The following is a 23,911-nucleotide window of genomic DNA, read 5'->3' as shown; positions in this document are numbered from 1 at the left end:
AAAGCCAAGAAAGAAAGAATATGTATGGCCCAATGAGCTGAGATATTTGTTTTGCTGTCTAATGAGGTTGATAGAACGGATTCAAGTCAGATTATATTTGACTGTGCTCTATTTTGATCACATTTCTATCAAGTTTGCCACTTAATTTAAAGAGATAAGTCTTCTCTTGCTGATAAGTTGCTCCACTCCCGAGTCTGTTTTGCCCACATGAATTGTTATGACACATGCCTTGGATGTTTGTGGAGAGTCATAAAACATGGTAAGTGTAAGAGATAGTTCACAAATTATACTAATTATTAATCAATTCAGATATGAGTCAAATTAAAATTAATTTAGAGGCTTCTTGTTTACCATCTTCCTGCCTAGAACTGAGTTCTTTATTTTCTAACTCCACGAAAATCGTAGGAAAATCCCTGGTGTTTGAGAGAGGGTCAATCTGCCAACTTTTCTTATTAATTTTTAAAAAAAAGTCCATCTGACAGTGTCTTAATCTAAAATACGATTCAAAACTTTGTTTCTTCTAGTCAATTTTGTTAACTAATATGAACAAATCAGTGCACCTACTAATAAGATATATTGACCATTATCTGTTTGATCAAATGATCACAGACGTCTAACCATTAGGAGATATATATATATATATATGTAATGATGGAATAAACTAAAAAGTGTAAGATGGTTATAAATGGACTGTATGCACCCTAAAGTCATATCACTAATTTGAAGTTTCCATTTCTTATCCTGACTCCTTTCTCTTTATTCCTATCACACTTCTGCATAGACTTCATCTTCTCTCAGATCCACTTTGTCTGTCAAATGGGTATGAATTTTGACTTAAACAGAAAAAAATTTTAAAGTTTCAAAAATGATCCCCTGTAAGGTATACAATATATTTTGTTTCTATAACACTGGATACTGATAAAAATCCAAATGTTTTCATTTCCTCAGTTTTTCCATTATAAAGAGTTTATGGTAAGTAAGATTGAACATTAATTATAAATTAGACCAGGGAACTAGAGGCTGGATCTATTTTCACTTGACAGTGTCCACTCCTGGGGCCTTAATTTGTATGTCCCTGGCATAACATCTGGTTGGTTGATCAGTACTCTGCCATTTTAATTGAAAACAAGAGTCCAGAAGGTGAATTATTTCACTGGGTACACTTGCTATGGGGTGTCCACTTTGGGAAAAATCAGAGAGATTTTTTAAATAATACTGTTTTGTTCAAAATATGGAATGGGGATGTGGTTCACATTTGTAATGAAAAGGAAAATTGGAGTGCCTGTGAGGCCACAGGTCTTGATAAATTTTGATGATGATTCTCTTGTGCTTTTTGGAAGCCAAAGGATGCTTAATTCATGTTTGTAATCTTAAATAGGGGGTGGACACATTGTCTGATGTCAGAGATGATGATACTTATGCCTAAAACGTCCTTAATCAAGGCCAGTTAATGAGGATCAAAATGGGCTCTCCTTTCTTGGCTTCCTTCCTCCCCTCCTTCCTTCTTTCCTGCCCTCCTTCCTTCCTTCATAAACCTTACCTTTTTTGAATTGGCCTGAGCCTTCTATATGTTAATAAAATGTCAATTTAGAAGTAGCTGTACTTTCTTTATTCCTCCAAACATCTCGAATTAAAAGGTTCTCTCATAATCATATATCAGCTTTTCCTTAAGCCTTACTAAATTTTATCACTTATAATCCACCAATAAGGCTCTAGCTTTTTGGAATTTCCCTAAAGTTTGCATGAGCAACAAACCCATCAAGAGAACATGATGCATCATGTCTATTTTAAACTTCCCAGGACTCCCCTGCTGATGATCGTTCATAATTCTAGGTAAAGTTAAGGGAAGTAGGGAACTCCCCTTGAGAAGAGACTAAGTGTCGGTGAGCGATCTGAGCACAAATAGTACAGAGCGTCAGTGCAATTAAGTCTGGAACACTCACTTGGATGTCAGAATTACAGCTGTCATCTGGTATCCCAAAACACTGACAGGTCCATGATTGTTCTGAGGGGAAATAAATTATTCATTTGCCAAAGTTTGATTACCACTTGAAATGATATTCTAAAAATCACCTATGGGTATTGAAGAGAAAAGGAAGCAAGAGAACAAGGTAAAAATCTAAGGTTAATTTTCCTTTAAAAATAATTTATGCTATTTCTTATGACTTGAATAATATCTATCAAGAGTAATAATGTATTAATATACTAGTAAAACTTTATATCAAGAGTAGGCATTCTTAATATTTCATGGCTTACTTAGTTAAAAGTTATTTTTCTCAAGGAACCCTCATACACTGCTGGTGGGAATGCAAACTGGTGCAGCCACTATGGAAAACAGTATGGAGAGTTCTCAAAAAATTAAAAATAGAGATATCATACAACCCAGCCATCTCACTGCTGGGTATCTATCCAAAGAACTTGAAGTCAGCAATTCCAAAAGTCTCATGCACCCCTATGTTCATTGCAGCATTATTTACAATAGCCAAGACGTGGAAGCAACCTAAGTGCCCATCAACTGATGAGGGATAAAGAAGATGTGGTATATATACACAATGGAATACTACTCAGCCATAAAAAAGAACAAAATCGTCCTATTCACAACAACATGGATGGACCTGGAGGGAATTATGTTAAGTGAAATAAGGCAGATGGAGAAAGATAATCTCTGTATGACTCCACTCTCATGTGGAAGTTAAACATGTAGACAAAGAGAACAGAAGAGCGGCTAACAGGGGAAAGGGTGGGTGTGGGGGCACAAAGGGTGTCAGTGGTGCACCTACAACATGACTGACAAACAATAATGTACAACTGAAATTTCACAAGATTGTAAACTATCATAATCTCAATAAAAATTTAAAAAAATAAAAAGATCCTAATAACACACAAATCGTTCAGCTATTAAAAACGTATTCAAATTTAGTTTTTCTGTGCCCTAAGAACTCTTAGGCAATTTTAAAATAGGTTTATACTGATGGCTTTTCCCACTTATGTCCAGAAGTAAATAAACAACAGAAGCTTTTAAAAGAAGTATTGATTCTTAACTTTAACTTTGTTTTTGACTTCTTAATTAACTTGGTCATATACCAAATTCTGAATGTGATCCATACCTGTGTAATTACCACGGACATTTAAAAGATTTCCAGTGGCAGCCTGTTTTACCTTATGTTAAGGCAGTTAGATATTAAAAATGTCACATCTGCAGGAAGTTTTCAACGATGCATTTTTACTGAAGGAAATGAGATATTCCAAGAGTTGACTATAGTTTACAAAATAGATTAAGAAAAAATATGTAGGAAGCAATGATAAACTGTTCTTTGCAGACAGTGCACTTGAAATCTTTCAGTACTTCCCAAAATGGTCACTGAAGTGGGATCTAAGGATCTAAGTGGGAAAAGAAAAGGAAAATGGTTATCGGTTGCTTTTTATTCATAAAGACTACAAAAAGAAAATTAGAATTTTGGCAATCAAAAAAAAAGTTATTTTTCTCTTGTTCATTGTCACTAAATAGAGTAACATCTCAGGCTCCTTAACTATGAAATAAGAATAATAATAGCACTTTTTTCCATTAGTTTGTTTTGAAGATTAAGTGATTTAATACATGTGAAACAATTAGGACAATCACTAATATATTAACTATTTGGTAAATAAAAACAATAAAAATTTTATTATCTGCTGTGATCAGTAAGGCTGTTCACATAGATCCAATTCTCTCTTATTTGCAGACAAGATAGGATTGTACTTCCCCTCCCCCTTGACATTGGGTGATCAGATATGGAGATAGGAAGGAGGCATCTATTATAAATTCCAGGGTTATTTCTTAGATGATGGGCTGGATTATAAAACTGTTGAAGAAGGAGCTGGGGAAGTGGCAAACTCAGTTTTGAACACAGTGTGTTTGAGCTGACTGTGGACAACCAGGTGGAACGTCTACAGTGCCGCTGGATAAATAAGTCTGGGTCTGGAGGTAGATTTGGAGTCATTAGTTTACAAGTGACTGTTGGAATAGTGAGGCTAAAGGAAACACTTAGGAAGGGATTATAGAGAAATGGCGAAGAGTAATGTGTCAGGATCAAAGTCTGAAGAACTTCAGAACTTAGGAGACAAACTAAGGAGGGACGAGAAAGAAGACTGAGAAGACTGAGAAAGATGACTTTTGGCATAGCCAAAGGTAGGGAGAAAACCAGAAGAAAGTATGTCATCACAGAAGTTCGTACAGAAAATAAAGTTTAAAAAAATCCCAAAGCCACAGAAAACACTCAGCTACTACCTAGGAAAATAGCACCTTTCAATGAATATGCACACTGCTCAATTTATTCTTGCAAAAGCTTCTATTTCTTAAATTCATCCCTAGGAAGACACTGCGTCAATTTTGAATGTGTTGCTATTTAGTACATCAACCCCTGGCTGGATTATAATTCCAATTTGTTTCTGGTTGTAGAAGCAGAGTGAAACATAAGGAAGAGAGTTAGACAGAAATTGACAGTACAGATTTTGCTGCAAACATTTTGAAACCGGATGTGTGAAGCTCTCAGATTTCTCATCTGCTACCTAAAAAGCCTAAATCATCTTGTGTTGAACGGGCACAGACGCAGTTTTTCACCTCCGTAACTCTGACTGTGAAGATGATATGACCATTCTAGACGCAACAGTGGGTCACCCATGAACCAAGCCTCCGAAAGTCACGTCTCTTAGGTGCTAACCACAAACCAAGCACCTTAAATGTGAGCAATATGGTAAAACAAATGCATAAACTGCGCATTTATGATGCCATTTTGGGGAGTAATTTATGACTTGTGTTTTGCTACCCGAAACCTATTTTATTTGCCATGAGTTTGTTCTTTTACTCAAATAAAATGGAACATGTGGTTTTCAAGACACTGATTCTATATATATATATATTTTTTTTCCTTCTTCTTTCAATGCATAGCTTGGAACTAGAGAAGCAAAATTAATTAATTAACGAATTATATTCTGTTTATTACCCTACTGAATTTCTCATCTCACTGGTTAATATACAACTACGATGTAAAAAACAGGTGTTCATTGATATATGAAACTGTATTATGACTCCACATGCATGCATATGTCAGAAATGTGTGTGTTGTGGTTAAAAGCATAAGATTTATGGTCAGACTGACCCCAATTGGTAGGGCTGAAACCAGAAATCAGGTTTACGGACTTCCAATTTTATAGATGAAAAAATGAGATAAGTTAGGCAACTTGTCCAAACTCATGTTAAGTAGGAAATCTAGGAACAAAGACCCAAAGATGGGAAATGATGAAATTTGTTTAAAAAAAGGTGTTTTAAAATGCTCTGTCCACATTTTCAATAACTTATATCATAGAATTGTCATGGATATAGGTTTTATAAAAAGTGTCACAAAGAGGGGGGTCCCAAGATCATTCTCTCACTTAATAAATATTTTTGAGATCATACCATGTACCAGGCATTGGGCTACAAACATCAAAAAGATATAGCTCTTATTTTCAAAGAGGGTATGAAGACAGCCAGATTAACACAGGATAAGATGGGACCAGCAGTAAGAGAGCTGTGCACAATGAAAAATGGTCTTACTTTCCATATGTTCAAAGTCCTTTATCTGTTTGAGTGAGTGTTGTTTAATCTTAATAGACAATAAAGGATAAAGAGAGAATAAAATACTGACCCTCCTTTCTGCTAAAACTCTGAGAAAACTTTTCAAACATGTTCATTCACTGTAAGTCCAGCAGTAAACTAAAGCAGGCTTAAATCCGGTTGTGAGCCAATTGTTAAACACTCAGGAATTTTGCAAATTGGATATTAAAACCACTGGTGGCTTGAAATCAGCCATAGTGGGCATGGTTACATCACAGAAGTTTGCAAACACTTCAGACTGGAGCTTTCTTTCCTTTTCTGGAGGGGAGGAGGGGCCGGTTTACCTGTGCACCACAGCTCCTAACACATGGATGAACCTAAAGTTAGACAACCACTGGTTTTCTCCGCATCAGTCATGTGCAAGCACTTTTCAGATGATGACGACGAGCTTCCCTCCGGCCGACTGTGAAGAACTTGATTCTCATTTTGTTTGTAAACTTGGTTTTTAGGCAAGCATTTTTTTGGTCATATGAGCCAACATTTTATGGGAGAATACGGGAGAAAAAATTGAAACAAGATAAATGTTCTTCCCTATGAAAACATAGCTCACTGGATTAACCTGCCTTTAACTAAACATTTCCAGGCAGCAGGAAGTGCCTGAAAACCCATTTTTCTCAAGGAAATATTTATAATAATGCCTTAAATGCTTCACCTCTAGTTTTTAACAAATGACAGTCTCCTACTTCTGTTCTGTTTGGTAGATATTGCCAAGCATAGCAAGAAATGTCCATTAATTTCTCAAATGGGCAACAGGAACACTGACTGAGTTCTGGTTGAAATTTACCATTGAGTATGTCATGTTGGGAAACTGAGTTCCTAGTTTAAGCTTTTCTGTCTGAAATGGACTGGATAGTGTCTTATGGTTCACCTCCATTTACAAAAGTTAATATCCTCATCAGCAGTCACTTACTGAACTATATTACAAATTTAGTACTTTCAAGTCATTTTAAGAGATTAAAAACTGTCAATGTCTATATTACACAAATGTTTGTGTCTGTACTGAATAAATCCTGTCCTTAAAGAATTTATATTAACTTGGGGAGACAAAGATTAACAAGCACAAAACAATTAGGCAACAGTGTCAGTCGATTACACTTAAATTATAAAATATTAAAGCGGGAGATCTTATACTGAAATATACGAGGCAAAGGGGCGATGAGAGTCAGTTTGGTGAAAGTAGTGGGAGGGAGCCTATGAAATAATGCAGAGGGTTAGTTTTTGTTTTTTGGTTTTTTTCCTTAAAGGTCTAGGAAAGGGCATTTTAGGCAGGAAAACAGCAACAACAAAGTAAAAGGGACGCTTATGTGAGCAAAGAGACTCAGGGTCAATGTGGCTGTGAGCCAGGCCCGCCTAGGCCCCCCTGTGGGGATCACTGGTGGACAAGGGTTTGGAGGACCACTGGTGAATGAGATATCAAAGTTAAAGAAAAAAAGTAAACCAGTGAAGAAAAAAGGACCACCTAGAACTAAGGCAGGAAAAAAACGAAGGGAGGATGGTCACAGATAGAACCATTCCCCAAAATAAGCTAGAAAGGTGAATTTGAAATTATGCTCATTGAATCTGCCTGAATATGACTTTCAGTGTAATTATAACCTCTGACTCTAAAATGTGCTGTCATAGGAGATAGTACTTGAAACTTTGCACTTAATGCTCGCTCTAAATGTGCCAATAACACCTGTAGGCATTGATTCTCAAATAAACACTGTTGTTTCTCCACTTAGAAATTCTTATGATTCAAACACAAATAGTTTAACAGATTGTATTTTATGTGTATGTCTTTTTATGACACAAGCAACTACATTTAAATGTGCAAAAACTCTTCTCTGGGTGATTTGCATTCTTATATCCCATTATAGAGTTTCTTATTTGAATTTCCATCTGGCCCCTAATATCTTTTTGTGTTTATTATTGCTTTAATGAGATAATCTTGTTTTTACATACCTAGATTTCATTACTATTTGGCAAAAGCAATCTCTACTCTGATTTCACTCCCATAAACACCTTAGCCTAACCTTGGAGCTTAATGCAATGTGGTATGAGATACTGCCAAAATAGTGAAATGGCAAGAAAGATTATTCAAAAGTAAAATGTAAGTAAAGGTTAGTCCTTTATTTCTTACAATCATACAGATAGACTGTTTCCCCTTTATAAGATCAATGTATACCCACCTATATCGTGCCTCCTTGAAGATTTACCAAGATGAGCTAATCTAGTGATATATCTTGCAGTGAAGCAGAATTTGAAAAAATTAAATAGATTCTGTGCAGATTTTCCACTGAGGGGGCTGAAAGTTGATAACTCAGTTCTTATTTAACAGTCATAAATGTTATCTTCAATCTGTGCTATCAACTAAAAATTTATCCATTCCAAAGCATCCATACTCATGGCTTTCTTTGAAAAGACTTAAAAACATTCCTAAAACTCAGACAGAAAGAGCTCAGTGAAAAGAAGTTATGATCCATTTCCAGTAAAGGTTTACTTCCTGACAAGCAACCTTTACAGTAGTTGAGGTTGCCAGTAAAATTCTCTCTAATTTTGGAGCCGACATCTTTCACTAAGAATTCAGAGCCTTTTCTGACTTCTTAGCATGAAAGAGTAAACTGACAGCACACATTAAATGACTGGATATTTACTTACTTACTTAGTTATTTACTTATTTATTTAAATCAATGAGCACATAGTGTTTACGGTACGCCAGGCATTCTTCTAAGCATTTTACACATATTCACTCATTTTCCTCCTAGATGTCCTATAACCCTCTTGGGACGTAATCGGAGAATATGCTTAGAAAAACAAGTTTAATGAAGCGTCTCTAAATATGAGCCCTCTATAGTTTAAGTGCATCTTTAATAACACCAGCAATAACTGTGGTTTATGGAGGGCCTGCTGAGTTTGAGCCATTTCCACATATGCTGGCTCACCCTCACGTCAGCCTTTAAGACAGCCGATATTAACTCCATTTCATGAATCAGTAAACCCTGCCCCACAAATAGTAATTACCAGAATCAGAATAAAAACCCAAGTGTCAGTGTCTCTAAAGCATGGACATCCACTCTGACTCCCTAATACTCACTCTTTTCAAGTATTTTGTAACACATCGTTTTTCTTTTTTCCTTCCATATTCTACTTTTCATGAAGTGACGAGGTCAAACTCTTTCCTATTGTAAACATCTCTCTCACCCGCCTCCTTTTCTCTGTCCCTCCTGTTAGCACACCAGTGAAATCCTCATCACCTCTCACTTTTACTTTTGCAAAAGACTCTTCACTCTCCCTCTTCCAGTCCACGCTCCACACTGAGACAGGTGGATCTTCAGAAAACACAAATCTGATCATGTCGCTCTCCTGTTTAAAACTTCCGGGAAGTCCTCCATTGCTTTCAGACTAAAATCTCACATCTTGACCATAACATACAAAGCCTCTGATGAAATGGACTCTACCAGCCAGTGCAGCTTCATTTCCCCCCACAATATTCCAGGACTCCCTTTTCTCACCTGCAACATGTGTGTGCACCCACACACACTCACACACAGGCCATGCTTCAGCTAGATGGATTCCTTGACAGTTTGCTGTCTTTGTGCCTCCCCAAGTCAGCATTTTTCTGCTTGAATGCCCTTTACCCCTTCTTTTCTGAGCTCCTATAAAACCTTCAATACTTACTGGAGATGTCGCCTCCCAGGGGGTGTGCTCTGAGACATCTCTGGGCCTCGGTCAGTTGTTTCCCCATTAGAACATCCATCATACTTTTCCCACAGCTATGGCCACCACTTCGGTTCACATTTATTTTCCAACTGTACTGAGCACTAAACGAGCTGGAACACACTGCACCAAGTGCATTTGCTAGTCCAGTCCTCAATGAATTGTATGTTCTCTCAGGTGCTGGGTTAAAAATAGGCCCTGAAAAAGGTGGTTATCCAGCAGAATTTGTATGTATTTATACCTTAGCTGTTTCTCATGATTCCTTATCTTCAGTCACTGCTCTCAGCTATACCTCCCGGTATCTTCTGAGCTTGGCTCCTGGCTTTTACACATGACCTTTTGCCCCCAGTTTTAGTATCTTAGGTTACAACTGAAACACCCTGATCACTCATTACTTCCCAGTGTTGACCCTGCACCACAGGTTTTCTATATTTATGTCAACCCTATACCTAGCCAGATGGACACAGTATTTTCATGACTCTTCTTTTAGATCACAAACCTATAAGTTACCAAGCCTTCAGAAGAACATTCTAAGTTATGAACATATCCAGAAAAGTGAATTCAGCCTTAAACAAGAAAGGGAACTTTCATGAGAGTGGCCTCATGCTGAATAACTATTGCTAATAGAATGGTTATTTCTGCTAATAAGTACATATTACTGCATACTAAGTACATATTGCATTATTTAATCTTCACAGGAGATAAGATCGCACACATGTTACAAAAGTGGAACTTGAAACTCAGAGAAGTTAGTAACTAGCCCAAATTCACATAGCTGGATAACTGTCAAAATCAGGATTCTGGCTAATTTTAAATCCTATGCCTGCCCCACATAATCCTCTTTGAGTGCAAGTACCCTGAGAGTTTCCAGGTCCCAGTGCAGGTGTGCACAGGACCCCATGTTTGGGCAGGGGGAGTAGGTAATGAACACCAAATCAAGCTCTATTACCCACATCAAAGACTCTTGGCCCATTCTTAGAGAAATTAACTACAATGTAATAAAGAGGAAGCAAATTTAATGTCTGAGGGAATCTGGAGATTTATCTGTCCACGATTAGCTATGATAGTGCCAGCCAAACTCCTCAGGGGACACTGCAAGAGGACTTACCACATCATATTGATGAACCACAAGTGATCAAAGGAGGATGGGAGCTGGGAGCAAGAGAGAAATGCTCTTAAGTTACAGAATATTTCTGGAATAATTAGCGTCACTTAAAAACGTATGCAGCTCTTCAAAGTCAAAAAGAAGAAAAACTTCAGAGAATCACATGATTTGTCAACCACAGGTACTCCCTCTGTACCTGTAATTTCAGAGTCTCACCCATGCCATACAAAATTGATGATGATTACTGAAGGAATCTTGGCATAAGCCTGGAAACTAAACCAAAGCCTAATGCTGTCATCATTGAGAAAGGAGTTATACCACAACTTTAAAACTGAATCAATAAATGTTTGACAGGTAAGCTGTGAGGATATAATTAATTCAGCAATTGAAATTCCAGCCAAATTTTATAAATTCCGTCTATGTAATCTAATGTGTGATGATGATAATATCAAACACTTATAGGACTTTGCAGTATACCAAGTTTAATGATCACATTTAGTGGTATGAAGGAAACACATATGTTGAACTTTCATTTCACTGAAGGTTACACATGCAATTCAATTAGACTCAACCCACGAAGCTTTCACTGTCTGCTGTGTACCAGGACTGTGCTAGTGCTGAGGGAAATCCGACAACCCCCACGTGGTCTCAGGCCAGAGGAGGTGTTGAGGCAAACCAATAGTTAGAGGACAGTGCAAATAACAGCAATAAAAAGCAACATTAGAAATATGAGCAAGGGATAGAGGTTGCAGAGAAGAGGGGTTGATATTCTCTGGGCAGGGGCGTTTTAGGATGTCTCAGTTTTTTCATTTGTAAAAGTGGGGTCTGGCGTGCAGTGGGTGGATTATATTATTTCTATAGTCTGCTTCTGCCCTGTAATTTTGTCATGTCTACATGTTTGCCAGATTATTTCCACTTTGCTCATTTTTTTGCCCCTCAGGCCATATTTTCTGACATGACCCTTGGAAATGTTGAATTGAAAATTTTCCACTCTCAAGGACTGACACGGAGTCATCATTATTCCGGTCCCCAGCTTCTCTTCTTCACCCTTCCTAAGTGCTTTGTAGGATGTTATTGCTTTTGAATATCTCCTCGGAGACTGAGCAGAGAAAGGAGGTGGAATTACAATCAGTTAGCTTCCCTTATTAAAGTTCTCGGGAAAGTTTCATAGAAGAGAGGGTCGGCATTTAAAAGAACATTTTTTTCATATCAGAAAGCTCTTAATTACCTGCAGTAATGGGGAGCAGTGGTGTGTATAATCCAAAATGGTGGGTAATCCAAACACCATTTGTATTTGACTTTGAAATGTATTTTTGAACTTACATTTGAATGGAAATATGGGACCAAAGACTTGAAGAGTCCTAAGCTTTCTATCTTTCTTACACACACCAGTCTTTAGAGAGAACAGGCAAACACATGCTTAAGTTTTAAGATCTTTCTCTGCTGGACCGCAAGTCAAACTAAAGTTAGAAGAACTAGAAATGGTGGCAACGTTAACCAAATGGTGGCAACGTCAACGAAATAGCTAAGCAGTTCATCCCCAAAAGAAATTGAAACAAGATTTATTTTGGATAAGAAAGAGAATGGTTAAATACTGCTGAGTTGTACATGGTGATTTATGAAGAGTGGATCCTTTAACTCGGATGGGATGCATATCATTTCAAGCTGACAGGAAGATGACTAGCTAAACTTGCTCAAAGTATCTGACTCCCCCACTGAACGCCAGCCTGGCACTTGGAGGAAATCACAGCAGGGTGTCTTCAGAAGCTATTTCCAAACAAATTTAGACTTGTCTTATACATGATGAGAGCTATTTATAAAGATTGTATAACAAATAGCTTATAATAGACACCCCTGTCAATTGCATTTATAATGAAAAGATCTAACACAAGAAGGCGTTGATTCCCAGTGCAAGCTAAGGCTGCAATATCTTTCCTTTTCTAACTAGGGAGGGGAGTCAGCGACAAAACTCACTGTCCTGTTCACTGAAATCTGAATTAAGAACTTAATAGGAATTAGAGTTTTCATCAACATATACACAAGAGTAAAAGGGGACAGATTTATCTAGCTGGTAATGCCGATCCAGAAATCATATTGAATGACAAGATCTACATTCAGAAATGATGGGGATTATTACATGGGGATCTTTAGCAGTTTCTAGTGTGATGTGTTTAATTGATGGACAAAAGCCAAGAATAGAGATTTAAAGAATTGAAAGAATAGCAGAAGGAAACATGTAGAAAAGAACGAAAATCAGAAAGAGAATTCAAGTTCTTCCCTCCCCTCTAAGACAAATAGAAAGCAAAAACAAGTAAATGATAAGACAAAACAAAATCTAAGTAATTTTAGTATGAGTGCTTTAAAATCTATCAGCAATTTTCTACCTGTGTTGGCCTCAAGAAGATGGATCATGAAAAAGGAATGTAAATTAGGCCACATCCCCAGGGTAGGGGAAATTAGCATGTAGTAATTGTGCAGGCAGAGGGAGATTTTAGCATTGCAATAATCAAAGATTGGTGCTCACAGAGGAAAAGAAAAACATTACACTAAATTCAGAAAGAATTGAAAACCAAAATTATTTTCTTGATACTTTTTCAAAAAATTTTTTTTCGATTTTTGTAACATGAGACTATGTTTGAAAACCTGTGATTTTCTTATTTCACATATTTCTTTTTTCAACATTGCCATATTTTTTCTTATAATATCTAAAAATGTGAGATGTATTCAGTGATTACAGAGACATGGCAATTTGAAACCCTGAATTTCATCTCCTAACTTACTCCTGATTTATAGTGTTATCTTGTGCATAATCGTTATACTTTTGGTCTACAGTTCTGCTTCATTCACTGACTCGTCTTTTTCAGTAAACATTTCTCGTGCACTTATTATGCTGTACTTATTGTGCGCAGGCTCTATGCTTTGTCCAAGATTTGTGAACATAATAGGACATGGTTCCAATCTTGGTGTGTTTGTTGGAACTGGTGGAGCAGGGGTGAAAGACAAACATAGGACACAAAATGGCAAAGACACTAGGAATTAAAAACTGTGCAAATGGAGACAGCTCAAATAGAGAGCCATAATTTCTACATGGGATGAGATATATCAAGGAATTCATTAATGAACACTCGGTCTTACAAAATCTCTACATATCAAAGATAATTTGCCGATTCTCTCTCTCTCAAAAAGATCAGAAGTAAAAAAGAAAATCCTTACTGAAACGTTTAATGCAAGTAAATTAAAAATAAAAGTAAAAAAACAAGAAAATAAAACAAAAAGACATCTTCCAAAATACAAAATAACTCTTTTCAGAGCTGCCATAAATAAATAAACAACTTTTATTACTACCTCCTTTTCTTACACAGTATCAGAAGAAATAGCAGCACAAGGAGAATCAGTATATACTTGGATACTACAAATGTGTGGGAAAATGTATAGGGAACTGTGTGTTTAGAACATTGTACCTCCTATATTCTTAAATGATTTTCTAATTTTCATGCTTATAAACCATCCTTCATCAAAAAGATCCAAGTGTTAAATAAGCAAGTCTAGAATTCACAGTTTGTACTCTCCTGCGCTTCCTCAGTTTGTCATTTCTTTTCGGCTTTGGTGAGCAAAAGATGTTATTGCCATATTCTTCCCCTTTTCCCCCTAAGAAAAGTTTCCCATGTGTTCAACAGAGCACAGTTGTGTCACATGATGTGTGTGTGTGTGTCTGTGTATGTGTGTCTGTGTAGGGGGGAGGGAGGGAAAGAAAGAAGGAAAAAGATATAGAACGTTCCTGTGTAAATATGTACAATGTATATAAATATATATGAAAACATGGTCTTCTAGACACAGGGAGAAAAAGAAATATAAATCACCATGATGCATAGGAACACATTTACAGTCAGATGGATCAGCCATCTTAGGAGACAAGGTGTTTCAAAGCCCAGTCTACAAAACCATCTAATTAAAGACCGTTTTAATACTCGTCTCTGCTTTTCTTTGTAAGCATTTTCTCCCTTCTGTTTGTTTTCTTTCCTAAGTCCCAGCAAGGGCTGTGCTGAGCCTCCCGTTCTCTAGGCTGCTCGGTGCATGCCCAGACAGCGAGAAAACGGTTTCTCTGGCAACAGGAATTATGTGAAATCTCTGTGTCCTCCCCCAACCCTCCATCTGACTCCTATTCACTTAAGCTGTTCACATATAGGCAACAATGAGGCATTGGAACTCTAATGAGCAATTCAAATTTATTGACTAACTCATGGAGCAGGCGCTGTGAGCATCCTCATTTCCTGTGAACCAAGGAGCAGGGCACATTGGCTGTATGTTATCTGTGTTATTCAAGAACCATGCACTGTCAGCAAACAGCCCAAGCCAGATAAAATCAGATGAATGTCGAAACTATGAAGCATATGTAGAATGTATTTCCATCATGCTGGAAGGGGAATACAAAGGCTTCCAGGTGCTAAACACTCAGCTTTGAGTTTTCAAAAGATGCTGAGGCCGGGAGGTCACGGTGATTTAAAACAGCCTCACATTATATCGAGAACCCAAGAGAGAATGGCAAGAGCTTTGATTAAATTCTTTCCTATGTCAGCTTTTTATTTCTAGGGACTCATCCTGTCCCTCCACGACTAAAACCCTAGAGTCTTGAATTTAAGCTTAGTTAATATGCTCTCATAGTAATTCACGATTACACCTCCTCTATATGTTTTGTTTTTCTCTGTAGCTTTTATTCAGGAGAGAGTCCTGCACTTAGCAGCGGTGCTAAGGTTGATATTCCCTAAGAGAGTTAATCAAAAAAGGGTTGATTTGCTTGGAGGAATAAGGGCTGGGACGCCGATTAGCCTTGTTCAGGCATTGGGAGAACGGGGAGGGAGGTGAGGAAGTCCATTTTTCTTCAGCTCCTATAAGGATGAAACAGAAGCAAGAAATATACTCAGCAACATAAATCAGAAAATAGAGTGAATATGAAACGGACTCCTGAGCAGGCTTCAGAGTCATTGTCCAGGAAAATTGTTAGGAAAAATTTGCTTCCTGGCTTTCTAGAATATCTTAGTGTGATTCACCTGGAAGGACATGGATTCTTAAGACTTCCTTGGTTTCATGATGATATATTTAACCTGTTCAAAATCAAGGAATTTCTGCCACCAAAAGCAATAGGAAATGCGTCTTTGCAGAAATCCTTAACCTCGATCTACATGATACAGTGTTTAAATAATAATTCACTGAAGGCCTGTCTTAAATGTTTAAACTCTGACTTCCGGTTAAAGCTCTGAGGTAAACAGTGAACAGAAAGATTAACTTAATGACACAAATATAATGATTATTTAACAAAAAGCATAGGAGAGTGACACTGCAAAAGACAAAGGTGAAAGTGAGGTAACAGCAGTAAAAACAATAACTTCATTTCTACGGTCAATCCTTGGATAACAAGAACAGATTGTCTTAGAGAGTAAGGGATGAGAAAAGTCTGAAATAAATGCCATTTTTTCCAGGGCATATATATAGCCAATAAGCATAGCCAAAATTTGGAGAATAAACACAAAATATAAGTCCTACCTACCGAAGCCGTAACACTCGGAATTTTGAATCGTGTCACAGGACATTCAGGAAGAGAACATCTTGGAATCAAAATTTTATTCTGATTGTTAAATAGAAACTCAACACTACTACATAAAAACAAAGTGCCCTTAACCTGACAAATCAGATCATCTGAGTCCAGGGCTTTGTGTATCCAGCCTCTGCTTACTTCTGAGAAGAAAGGAATCGTCCTGTGGTCCCAACAGTGGCGCCCACCATGGGAACACGTGGGATAACACAGAAAGAGCTAGTGAGCTCTGATTTGGAGCTCTTTTCCCTCAGAAGTACCTTTCAATTGTGAGTTTTGCTTTGTTTTTATTTTCTGAATTTTGTTGATTTAATTCTACCCCTCCTTGTTCCAAGAAGAGTTGAGACGGCTTGCCATATAGTGTGCATGCATGTTAATCCCTGATAACTGTTCCTTTTAAAGAGAAAACTGTCTAAGATTAGGAAATCATCTTGATGAGGTGCTTGTGGTAGAATATAAGAGTCTGAGAACATGTGTTAGTAGGAGAGAAAGCAATAGAATACAGCAAAACTGTTCCTAAATTAGAAATTAATGACAATTTAGTGGGTGGTGGGGAAAAAAGAAGAAAGGGGACGAGCAAGGAAGGATGGCTTTTGAGATAGATAAAAAAAATAACTTAAAACTGGGGCCATGTGAAATTTAATTTTAAGTTGCTGCTGTTTCTGCATTTTCTCCATAATTCAGGAAAGTGTGCCACATTCACACTGCTGAGCACATTTATTTTTATGGGGCTGTGCATGTGGTGTATACTTAAGAAAGAGACTGACTTCCCCATTTGGCTATATACCATGGAAGAGACACAGAACAGAAAATATAAAAGTTGCAGAGAGAGGTGGCTGGAAACAGAGGTGGCCATGAGGATGCAAGACCCATTGGGAGTTTAGAGAAATCTTGAGAAGGGCATTGGGTTTTCCACGGGGCACCGAATAGCAGTCTAAGGCAGTCATTTAGAGCTTAAAGGGCAAGAGGACCTGAGATGACACACAGCTTACACCACAACACACATGCACACACACAAAATGAAATGGTAAAATATTACAAATTTTAAAACTAGAAATAGGGAAAATACACAAGTTTGTAGGAGTTCAAGGTCTTGGGGAGAGAAAAACGCCACTTGTATCAGTGGACGACGTGCATTTGAGTAATGTAAGATTAATGGATCAGCTTCAGGACCTTACTTTCCCTTACAAGTTTTCCATAATCTTTTCAAAATCACTTTGATATGATTCGTGTGCTTCCTGAAGCTTTCTGCATGCGAGTTGTGCATGATCTAAGTCTTATCAGTGCAACTGAGCCCCAATATCTTTCTTTCTTATCAAATAAGAATAGTAGTATCTATTTCAAACATACATAATAATTGGTAATTTTTCTGCGGTACATACTATATGTCAAGCCCAATTTTACAGCTATTATTTAGTTAAATTCCTACAACAATCCTTTAAATGTTATTACTCTGATCGTACGAATCAGGAAACTAAGGCTAACAGAAGTAACTTTTCTCTGAGCATGTAGCTTATGAGAGGTGGAGCCGTTAGAATGCCCCAATGGTAGTGATGGCAGGATTATTAGCAAATAGAGTGAAAGTCAGTTTTAACTCTAAATTTTCTATTATTGACTTGTGATTCCACAGTGAGTGAGCCCAAGATGGCTCTACAATAATAAACCCTCTGTATACGTTCATTCATTCCAGTCATTCTGCTTTTTTTTGCTTAATTTCTTTATTTCATTTGACAAGGGTAGAATGCCTTGCTCATTTACCATTGTTAATTTAATCCTTATCAGAGCAAAAGTTAATCCACGCTTGTTAATGAATGGAAGAGCAGTGGGAATTTGATGCCTGCTCAGGCATCGAGCCTATTCCTAAAATGACGAAAACCGTTAACATTGTTTCAGATAAACTATGAACTCACAGGAAGAAATCCCACCGCATATCCCCAATGTGAAGTGAGATTATGTTTCCAATTTAATTAGCCATCCCAAGTAGGGGCACGTGTGGCTGATCTTAGCACTTTGGCCCCGAGAGTGCCCAGGGGGGACATGCAGCTGCCAGTAACACTGTCCAAGGATGACAAAGTCTCGCCAGCTCCGGAAATCTCAACCATTGCTTTGCCACTGTCCTTCTCTACTAGGAGTTTACACCCCCATTGGAAAAGTGTAGACTAACAATTTAACGAGGGACATGTTCACGTTCCAGAAAGCAGACTCAGCACCAGATACACCATACCCTTACTTCTGCGGACAAAGCAGAATGAAGGTCTAGTTTGACCTGGACAACATCTCTGCTTCCAGTTTTCCAACATTCTGGAGAGCCAATTTCCCTGCACCTACTAGATGAACCAATTAGTAAGAAAATGTTCAAACCAACGGTAAGATTTTGTATGAATTCAAGAATCTGACACATACACTGGTTCAACGAGTCCTACATTCTAATATATTAAACACTTGAAATCTTGCAATTACTATATGTCTAAATAGAATAACACCTGTTTTTTTTTTTTTCCAGTATAATAACCCCAAGCTTCTCAAATTACTTTTATTAAGTTTGGAATAAAAAACATTTAAAAAAGCAAAACAATTATAATTGACCTTCACATAACATAAGCATTGTGCTGGCACGCTTTGTATGACCATGCTCTCCTAAGGTTTATATAAGCCAAATTATCACAGGATCTGCTATGGAAAACAAGGTGTGAGTGACAGAAAACATCAAGTTAAGCAAAATCGTTTTAATAGAATTAGTACAGCGTACTGTGGTTCACACAGGATCTTGCATGAGGAAAATAACCAAGGTGCAACATTCCTTTTTTGACTTTCAAAGACAAAGTTTGTGCCAAGGTCTTGGAATCTTTTGCTGCTAAGAACAGCTTCTTCTATGCATTAAACTTGTCTCAAGAAACCAGGAGTTTGACATACGAGGGGCCTGCCTGCAGAGCTATCAACAGTCCCAGTATAGGGGACCTACTCTCCAAAGACACCTCTCTTGTGAACAGAATTTAATTTGGACTATCTTTCCTAGATGGTAGATGTTTGAGACTATCGTCTCAAAAGAAAGAAAAACATGAAATAAAAGCGATAAGCAACTCCAGTTTAATGTATGCACTATACTTTCACTTTGTATATTTTATTAATTGTGATCTTGATTATTATAAACATTTGGCTAAACCTACTCAGTTATCTGTTAGTAATCAAGGACTCTTAATCCTTGCAAAATATATCCAGTGGTTTCATTTCTGCATTTTCAAGAATCATAGGTCATTGTAGAACTGGAGATAGGCGAGAGTAAGTAAAATGGAGAGAAGTTCGTTCTTAAGTAAATATGTTAACTGTACATAAAGCCATAAGTAAATCACGCCTTCCTGAGTGGGATCAAGTTATAGGCCACATCTGGAGAAACACAGTAGTGACAGCTGGTAAATATGACTTTGTTTTCCTATTAAACTAGAAATAGTAATAGCTAACACTGATTGGTGCTCCCTGTGTGCCAGTCACCCACAGTTTGTGTGTATTAACTCATTTAATCCTCACAAAAACCCTCTGAGATTGGAACAATTACTCTGCTCATTTTATGGATGAGGCGCAGAAAGGTTAACTAACCTGATTCTAGACATGGCTAGTTAGTGCTGGCACTGGAATTTAAAGCTGGGCAGTCCAGTTCTAGAATCAGCCCTTTGAGCCACTATTTGTGTATTTTATTTAGATACACAATTTATAATTTATGGAATACTATTCATGATATATCAGAATAATCTTTTAAATTTAAATAGTGAAACCATGCAAAACGGTCCAGTTTGTTTAAGAGGACACCAGATGGAAACAGCTCACTAATTTACAACTGTCAGGGAAAAGAAGACGTTTATGAATCACTTGTACCCTGGGGAAACTGCATGCCATTTTATTCAAAGTCCTAGGAGCTTAATTTGTAAAGAATAAGCTAAAAAAATCATCTGTTCCCTCATCAGAAAAACAAATAATCGACTTTTATTTCTCAAAGGGAAGGAAGATCAAATAGACACCCCTTGGATCTAACCTGTGGTTCCAGAAAGGATAGAAAAATAGCAAGTGTGATGATTAGATCATTAAACTGCTCCTTCTGGGAAAATTACGTGGTTGAACTCAAGACAGTTCATAAAGAGAATCACTATATTACTGGCTGAAAACCTGAAACAGAGATGCAGGGCCTGACCATTTTTCTGGAAGAACTCAAAGGTGTTGGAAGAAAGGGTTGCACCTAATGTTTAAAAAGCTATCATGTGACATTACCTCTTATTAAGCAATTATGTTATTGCTTAAACCAATATTACATTAACCAAGAGAATATAAAATCTATATATTCTGTTTACATTCTTACTCTTGCCCACACTCCACCAGATCTTCCCCATTTCTGAGTCCTCCCTGATGATAAATTGATTTTTTGTATAATCTCTTTTAGGTCGCCTAAGGAATGATGTACAAAATTGTATACCCATGGTTGAGAGAAATAATGAAGTCCCTCAATATCTAGCATCACAGAGTGACTAAGGTACCATAAGAATTAATCTCAAATAATCCTAATGATATTTGTAGGTCTTTTTTAAAAAAATTACTAATATGCCTGTACCTTCGAGTTACCTCGTTAAGAGCATATTTGCCACATAGTTGGGTTAGCTGGTACTTAACTTTTAGAAAGGAAAAGATAGAAATCCCCTTATCACAGAGGGAGGTCCAGCTGGATGCAGGATTTGAAGTGAACATGTTGAAATCTTCGAGTTTGTGTCTATCTTGAAATGAAATCCATTCAGTCTTCCATTCATTCTACATTTTTCCAATTTCTTGAATTATGAGAAATTTGCAAAGAATTTATATTGAAGGTGCTCTAAAGAAGTCATTGACATGATAGCTTTTTACTAAGGAATTGATTATATTAATACTAAGGAGCTAGACTGGTCCTGGACAGGCTTTCTTAGCTAGCACCCTGTGAGTGTTAGAATTTCCAAGTCTAACTCATCAACACATATATAGACAGATGAAATAATACTTTTTATTTTTATTCAAAATGAGAAAAATGTGGGGTAGATTGAAACAATATTATTCTGAAATCAGACTTGACATTTAAATCAAATAGCTGACATTAAAAAAACAACAAAATCAGATTGTTTATATTTAAATAAAATGTACGATATGATCTATTATTACTTTTAGATAAAATCTTTTACAGAAACTTCATTATACTTATAAAATAAATCTCAGCCCAAGGAAATATTTATATGTAATTAATTCTACTAGAAGGCATGACTCTGTTTGCGGTGAAGATAGAGTATAACTTTCTTTAACAAATATAGCTCATTCTGCCCTTAAAATATGTAATTCATTATTTCACTGAAATGTATCGTTTGACCTAGTAAATAGGTAATAAATAGTAGTAAAGATACAGAAATAAAACAATGTTTTAATATCATAACTAGTTATCTATCAGTAAAACTAATATTTGAAGTATGGAAAGGTGGTATGACTAGTAACAACGCGATCAGGAGGGGATAGCCCAATGCTTTCAACCCTTTGTTTGTCCTATTTATGTATGGATACGTGTTTTAAAATAAGGTGGACCTAATATATAGAGACAAAACAATCTTACAAACAATTTTTGAGTATACCCATAGTCATCTTTCTGTGTCCAAATGGTGCAAAATAAAGAATTTGCATTGAAGACACTATTTTCATTCTCACTGGAGTTACTTAGTCAAGATTATAACCATAAAAATCTATATCTTAGATCTCAGCATCAGAAAAACCCAGAATTCCAGCTTAATTTGCAGGCACAAAACAATATCATGGTGGTAAAACGTCAGCCTCAAGGTCAACTTCATTTATTGGTTAATAACATAAGCAGTAAGACATGGACCAAACTTAACACATCCTTAAAACAGCCTCTGCTAAATGATTTGAGTCAACACGGAATAATAAGGACATTTAAATACATCTGTTTCTTAGACCATTTGTGTAAGAGTTCTGAACTCGGTGAGATTCCTGGAGGAGTTAAATCCAGGTGCTTTAGTTTAATAGGACTAACCAGGAATAGTCTAAAATCAGACGTTGTAGTTCTGCATAAGCCTTGTACCTTAATCACAGAATAAAAGAATCATAGAAGTACTTACAGTTGGCTTATCTAGTTGAGCCCTCTTATATTAAAGGGAAGGAAAGAAAGACCCAGGAACATAGGAAAAATTACCAAAGGGCACTCAGTAAAGTGGCAAAGAGAAAACTTTAAATAGGGAGGAAGTAGCCATACTTAGAGATGCATAATTAATAGTTTAAATGATTTCCTAATATGATTTCCATCTACTTCACATTTTCCTCTTGTTTTGAAGAAAAATCAAGTTGTTATTTTCATCTGTCAATATATATGTGTATAAATTAGACATAAATTCTAATGCTCATTGGGTGCTAGCTAATGAAACACATTCATTCATTTTCTTTTAATCAACCAATACTGATTGAGGATTTAATGAATTCAAGGAGTATTTGTGATGCAGAAGCATTTATTTTATTTTTATTTTTTGCTGAGGAAGATTTGCCCTGAGCTAACATCTGTAACAATCTTCCTCTATTTTGTATGTGGGTCGCCACCACAGCATGTATGCCGATGAATGGTGTAGGTCTGCACCTGGGATCCAGACCTGGGCTGCCAAAGTGGAGCGTGCTGAGCTTAATCATTAGGCCACAGGGCTGGCCCCCTAGAAGCATTCATTTGATTTTGATGTTAAAGTTATATAGCTACCCTCAGAAGGTTCACATAAATAAAGTACATAGACAAATAATAATGATGAAAGGGAACAATTAAATGTACATTAAGAAAAGGAACCTTAAGTGTAACTTGTGAATTCAGAACATAGTTGTAGTTCTAAAAACTTAACGTGCATAAGATTCACGTGGGAAGCCTGTTAAAAATGGCAGATTTCTGGTCCTCATCTTTAGATAATTAGATATCGTAGGACTTGGCTGCTGCCTGGGGATTTACGTATTTAATAAGAACCCAAAGTGATTCTAACACAGGTGAGCTTCTGACCACACATAGTGAAACACTGATAGGGGACTGCTTCAAGGTGGGAGAAGCAATGACAATATCATGAAGGATATAGTATTTGAGATGTTTCTGGAAAAATGGGTAAAATCTGGTTATGTGGAGTTGGAGTGAAGGGCAATTGGGAAGGGAAAGAGAATCAGTATAAAGGCACAAGAGCAAGAAGAGGCAGAGTGAATTATGAAATAGACAGTGGCCAATCTAAGAATATGAGAGAGTAAAGTGAGAGATGGCTATAGGTCGGGGGAAATTGACTAGGGTCAGGAATGTCAAACCGGGGAGTACTGACTCTTTTTAATAAATGACTGGAAGTTCCTAAAGGTTTCTGAGGAGATAAAAGCTTAATTCCAAGTATGAGAGGACCTATCGGGGGGAAACGAATTTGAAACCATTGGCGGAGATAAAGTGGCCAAGGGAAACAGACAGAACAAGATGGAGAGGGGCAGAGAGAGAACAATGATGAGTCTACATTTTATTGCCTGGAGAAAGAAGAGATGAAGAAGGAAAACAGAGGAGGGAGGAGATAATTAGAAGGATAACTGAGGGAAAGGATATCAGAGAACAAAGGATTGGCTCACGGCACTACATGGCACCATGTAGGAGGAGAGGGTACAGACAGGGTACACGGCCCAGGGGCACCATTTTCCCTCCCCTGGCCGCTGGATGTAGGTTCAGAAAAGAGGCAGAATTGCCATATTCACATTCTGCACAGACTGAAGACTCAAAAAATCAATGGAGTTTTACAGAAAGATAGATTTTCGATAAGAGTCAGATGAAAGAGCACGAGGATAGCGACCACCTGTGATGAGATGGTAATTGTAGCAGGCA

At 37.1% G+C, this 23,911-nt stretch overlaps 1 protein-coding gene across 18 annotated transcripts in view; it reads right to left on the bottom strand.

Annotated features, from left to right (window-relative positions):
* The window catches only part of MAGI2 (membrane associated guanylate kinase, WW and PDZ domain containing 2), a 1,262,944-nt gene that overhangs the window by 614,353 nt on the left and 624,680 nt on the right, over positions 1–23,911 (bottom strand). The gene's annotated exons all lie outside the window — the stretch shown is intronic.

The sequence above is a fragment of the Equus caballus genome, chromosome 4 (genome assembly GCF_041296265.1).
Source record: "Equus caballus isolate H_3958 breed thoroughbred chromosome 4, TB-T2T, whole genome shotgun sequence".
NCBI lineage: Eukaryota > Metazoa > Chordata > Mammalia > Perissodactyla > Equidae > Equus > Equus caballus.
This window is presented reverse-complemented; position numbering and strand designations above follow the sequence as displayed.